Source organism: Ursus maritimus, unplaced genomic scaffold (genome assembly GCF_017311325.1).
Source record: "Ursus maritimus isolate PB19 unplaced genomic scaffold, ASM1731132v1 scaffold_171, whole genome shotgun sequence".
Lineage (NCBI taxonomy): Eukaryota > Metazoa > Chordata > Mammalia > Carnivora > Ursidae > Ursus > Ursus maritimus.
Genome location: NW_024424131.1, coordinates 34,641 through 40,574, shown reverse-complemented (window position 1 = coordinate 40,574; position 5,934 = coordinate 34,641). Strand labels below are relative to the sequence as shown.

At 43.7% G+C, this 5,934-nt stretch overlaps 1 long non-coding RNA gene across 1 annotated transcript; it reads left to right on the top strand.

Moving 5' to 3' along the window:
• Window positions 1–600: 600 nt before the first annotated feature.
• Window positions 601–4,060, top strand: LOC121103209. Its single transcript, XR_005835359.1, has 2 exons — window positions 601–1,433; window positions 3,503–4,060. It is a non-coding gene; the product is annotated as an uncharacterized LOC121103209 (long non-coding RNA).
• The last annotated feature ends 1,874 nt before the right edge of the window (window positions 4,061–5,934 follow it).

Here is a 5,934-nt window from a genome sequence, read left to right as displayed (position 1 = left end):
CGATTTCCAGCTTGACCCTATCACTCAGCAAATTCACGATTCAGATTTACTACCTGAATCTTTCACTCTTTGATTCAATTTCTCAAATACGATATCTGTTTTTATTATTAAAATTCCCCATAGAGTCGCTACTTATCCTCTCCACCAACTAAAACCTGTCTCTATACATCTCTGAGATGTGACGAGATGGACAATTTGATTTTATTTCAGGATCCTCTGTATTTCCATGGTCCAGACTTTCATCAAACCAAAGTCAAGAAATGAAAAATCTCACAGTTGGTCCTTGGCTCCCATTCTTATCATACAGATCATTCTACAGGACTCCCAGGATAATTTTCCCCAATAGTTATTTGCATTCCACTCTTGTTCTAGCTCATACATCTACCTGATCAAATCAAAACGTTTCATGCCAACATTCAGGTTTACAGATACTTGACAGACACCAACATCCAACTCTACGTCTGTCCAAATCCATTTTTGGTTCCACTCAGTGAGGATTTCCCTTTCCCATCCATCTAATCTCTTTGCCAACACGCACTTCAGAACCTCTCATCACACCATCTACCAATCTGAAATTCCAGGAGAGGAAGAAGCAGTCTTCCAGCGGAGGAGCCTGATGTGGGGCTCGATCCCAGAATGCCGAGATCACGCCCTGAGCTGAAGGCAGATGCTTAACCACTGAGCCACCCAGGCGCCCCTAATTAATGATCTTTACTTGAATTCTTGAAAAATTACTTTGTGTGTATGTGTGTGTGTGTGTGTGTGTGTGTGTGTGTGTGTGTGTAGCTAGGACTCATCTCTAACAAAGAGTTCCTCCATATTTTTATTGTTCTATTTTTTAAAAGATTTGATTTATTTATTTTAGAGAGAGTGTGTGAGTGGGCAGAGGGGCAGAGGGAGAGGAGAGACAGAATCTCAAGCAGACCCCTGCTGTGCCATAACCCACATGAGATGGATGAACATCGAAGTGATGAAATAGAGCAGAGAGTGAGACAGACACAAGTGTCCAAACATTGTGATCAGTGGAGAGGATTCAGAGGTGTGGCGCCCAAGTAACCAAGGAGTCAGTGTTTCAGACCCTATTGGGGGCCATGTTAGCATCCTGACTAGCACTGTCCTGAATCTCATCCTTGTTTATTACTTAGTCTGTCTGGGTGGAAATGCCCTTGCCCTTCTTTGGACCTGGGATTACTCACGTATAGATCAAAAGATTGAACTGAGTGATTTGCCACATTTCTTCCAGCTCTACAACTTCTTTATAACCCAGTTTATCTTCATCTGTCCATTCCAGGGCACAAGAGTATTAACATCACTGACTTCTGTGCTACATGACGGCAAAGAATTCCCCAACCCGGAGACATTTAACCCTGCCCACTTCCTGGATGATAGCGGCAACTTTAAGAAGAGTGACTACTTCATGCCCTTCTCCGCAGGTAATAAAAATTACATCCCTTAGGTGCTGAAGGGGACGAAATATTTTGGGGGGATCAGTTGAAACTTACATGGTGCCTGCTCTGGGATGAGTAGAATTGTTCTTTGTCCATGACCAGAAACATCACTCCCAATGCCCATGTACTTTGCCGCACTCAGCATACATCGTCATTATTGGAACGTTGCATGGGTGACGGAGTTCTTCCAAAGTAAGGAAGCTAGAGTATAGGTTCATTAAATTCTGCCTCTAGATATATCACTGAGCTACCAAGATCTCCTCTTAGCAGCAGATGAAACTCATTTAGACTTTACTCCCTGGCCATGAGAAAGGTATATAACTCCTCAATTTTGAGTTAAGTATCTTTTTAAAAAAATTATTTATTTGAAAGAGAGAGAGAGAGAAGCAGAAGCAGGGGGAGGGCAGAGGGAAAAGGAGAAGTAGTCTCCCTGTTGAGCATGGGGGAAGGGGACAAAGGGACAAGCAGATTCCCACTGAGCAGGGCGCCTGATGTAGACTCCATCCCAGGACCCTGATGGGATCATGACCAGAGCTGAAGCCAGATGCGTAACCGAGTGAGCCACCCAGGCACCTCTGAGTTAAGTATCTTCTATGTGGGGTGCCAGGGTGGCTCAGCCAGTTAGGTGTCTGACTTTGGCTCAGGTCCTAATCTAAGGGTCCTGCGATTAAGCCTTGTTTGGGCTTCCCACTCAGTGGGAATCTCCTTGTCCCTCTGCCCCCTTCCACTCCCCCCGCCCCCACTTATACTCGCTCTCAAATAAATAAATCCAATCTTTTAAAAAAAAGTATCTTCTCTGTGATATCCCTTACTCCCCAGAGTGAGCTCTAGGGTGACAAGTATCCACAAGCACAGCATAGACACCAAAGAGGCTCATACTCTAGTTAGGGAAGCAGATTAGTAAACAGATCATTATAATCTAGTAAGACTAGTGTTGTGGGAGAAGAAAGCCCAGGCCGCTCGGGAAAGCAGAAGAGGAAGCTGGCTCCTTCCTGTTCACTCCTGCTCCACAGTGAGGCATCAACTGGAATAAGCAACATTCTACCACAGCAGAAAGGGAATTTGAGCTGCCTCACAGGGGACAGGGAGCGAGGGAAAGAAGAGAAGACGGGGCACTTTCACAAGGGGGACCACAGGAGCAGGACGTTTCTATCGATTGAGGAGATCAGAACCAGCCAACTAACCATGGCATCAAGGAAATCTTGGGAAAGTGGCAGAATGCCCTGCAGTGATTCCAAGGCACCTGATTATCCTCCACGCAAGATCAGGTATCTTGGATATTGGGTCTCCACATCTATAGTGTGTGCTGGGTCTCTGGCCATGGAGTCACCTTCATTTATCTGATGGCTTCTGATGCCAGCTTTGTGTCTTGTACTGTATATACCAAGATGTCAAGGACTGAGCCTTCCCTACTAGGAATGCACATTTTAGCATGGTAGAAAAATAGTAAACAGAAAATTATGATTCATGGTGAGGATCTGTGTTTTAATCGAAGAGTTTTTACTTATCTATCTATGTTTATTTCTTGATCTATTCATTTATCTATGTATGTTTTAATTGAGGAAACCCAGAGAGGGCACGATTCTCCTGCCCGAGGGGATCACAGGGATTATAGAGAGGAAATGACGTAAGACATAGGTCCTGAAAGAAGTATAAGAGACGTGCCTCTTAACCGAAGGGAACAGCATGAGGTAAAACTGGAGATGTCACGGTGTGTTGGAGATTGCTGAAGAGTGGGTATGGCTAGAACCGAGAATAGAGTGTGTGGAGGATGGAAAGAGAGATAGGGACTGTCAGACAGGGAACAGAGCAGTTGTCGTGTGGAAATACATAATGACGTGCTTGATGTAGGCCTGCTACTCAATAGATACTTGTTGAATGAAGGATTGTCGTGAAGACACTAGGAGAATAGCAAGCATTCATCTGTCCGTCTAACCTTCCTTCCAGCCCTCCATCAGTTCAGTCATTCGTCAGATACTTCTTGTGACATAGTTCTTGTGGCAGTTCCAAACATACTGTTCAAGCAACAGGTCCCTTCTGTTTGTTATTTTCAGGAAAACGATTGTGTGTGGGAGAAGGACTGGCCCGTATGGAGCTGTTTTTATTCCTGACCAACATTTTACAGAAATTTACTCTGAAATCTCTGGTCGACCTAAAGGACATCGATACCACCCCAATTGCCAGTGGGTTTGGCCGTCTGCCACCCCCCTACCGGCTCTGCTTCATTCCCATGTGAGGAAGGACAGACCATCCGCCTGCTGCCAGCAGTTCTCTGTAGCTCCTCCTCGTCTGGGGCATCATTCACCTCTTGTCCCTGCTGGGGATGCTTTCTCTGACCTCTTCTCCTAGTTCCCCATTCCCTCCGTACCCAGTGAACATCCAACCTCCATTAAAGGAAAGTTTCCAGGGGCGCCTGCGTGGCTCAGTCGGTTGAGCGTCTGCCTGTGGCTCAGTTCATGATCCTGGAGTCCCGTGACCGGGCCCCACTTCGGGCTCCCTTCTCAGTGGGGAGTCTGCTTCTGCCTCTCCCTCTGCTCCTCTGTGGCTCGAGTTCGTTTTCACTGTCATTCTCGCTCACTCTCTCAAATAAATAAAATCTTAAAAAAAAAAAAGCAAAGTTTCCAGAACTTCATTACACATGTGCTGTGCTGTTCTTTATACTCTGTAACACTTGTGTTTGCCACCACACATACTTACCTCATATTGAGCTGTTACTGTGTTATCACTGTGATACAAAACCAATGATTGGTGTAAGCTACCACACGGCCATTTGTCCTCTGCATGTTGTAGATGGGAAGCATTATTATTTGCTGAGCCGGTTCTTAGGCTTTCCTTCTTTTGGGCATAATACAGATAAGAAATGGAAGAAAATAGTGTCCGAAGACGCCGCACCACGGAGGGGCAAAGGGGGAGAGGGCAGGAAAGCCCTCTTGGCTCAGTGACACCTACAGTTACTTGAGGTTTGGATTTGCAGATGAGATAAGTTGTGTCCAGGAGCGGGGTGTCAGTGAGAATTTCAGTGATGGGGGGGGGGAGGAATTATCCCTGTTACAATTCATGTCTCTGCTTTGGTGTCACTTTGAACACCAAAGATTTGACCTGTTCGTATGAGTTTGTTTCAAACTTAGAGTTAAGTATTAACATATGCTTTTTTATATGGCTAATCAAATCTTCTAAGTGTTATTCTTTGCCCTCTGACCTAGAACAAAATCCCCGGGGGCATCACTAGATATCCTTTTTTCTACTTTCCAGCACATTGTTTTATACCTAACACAAACGTGGTGGCTTGTGTGATGCTATGATCCTGAAGTCTTTATCTAGTACATAGACAACTAGGGGCGCCTGGGTGACCCAGTTGTTTAGTGTCTGCCTCCGGCCCAGACATGATCCCAGGGTCCTGGGATTGAGCCCTGCATCGGGCTCCCTGCTTTGCTTGAAGCCTGCTTCTTCCTCTCCCACTCCCCCTACTTGTGTTCCCTCTTTTGCTGGCTGTGTCTTTCTCTGTCAAATAAATAAATAAAATCTTTAATAAATAAATAAGTAAATAAATAAAACATAGACAACTAAACATTTTATACAAGTGAAATAATTTCTGTCATTTTTTTCACATGTGTTTAAGTATATGAAATGAGCATCACCTATTAACCATCTGCCAGCTCATCTCCTGGAGAAAACTTTTTATACCTAGACATGCATTTTTAAGACAACTTATGAGGATAGATGTACGTATACATAAGATATGTCCAAAGTATATATTCACACATAACATATATATATACACATGAGATAAAAATGATTCTTTACCATTGGACTCATATTACCACACTGTATTCTACTTGATCTTGCTGTTTTCCTACTGTACAGTCTGCCAGGTAGAATTTGAAAGATTAAAAACATGGGCAAATGATTTGAATGGACAGATTACAGAAAAGGAAATGAAATGGTTCTTAAACACATGAAAAGATTTTAGAAATAAAAGGTACAAATTAAAACTATATTATATTCTATTGTAAAAACGAATCCCTTGATTAGTAAATGAAAAGATTTTAACAGAAGTATTAGCAAATGTGTGTGCCACCAAGCAGTCTTGCGTATTGCTCCAAAGTTACCTTCTCCGTAAAGTCTACCCTGGGATTATTTTTTTTTAATTAATTAATTTATTTATTTGAGAGAGAGAGAGAGGCGGAAGGGGAAGAGGGAGGATGAAGCTTGCTAAACACTGAACTCAGATACAGCCTGGCATGAGAGTTGATCCCAGGACCCTGAGATCACCAACCTGAGGCGAAAACCCGAGCTTGGATGGTCACCACTGCACCACCCAGCGCCCCTACCCTGAAATTTTCTTGAAACTTGTAAACTCCTCCATCATCACACTTTCCCCATCCTTCAGCTTCTGAATCTCCTTCACAAGTGTTTGCCACTTTGCATGTTTCATGTTAATTAACTTTTCTCATAAACCTAGGAGGCAGATAGTATTGGTATGAGT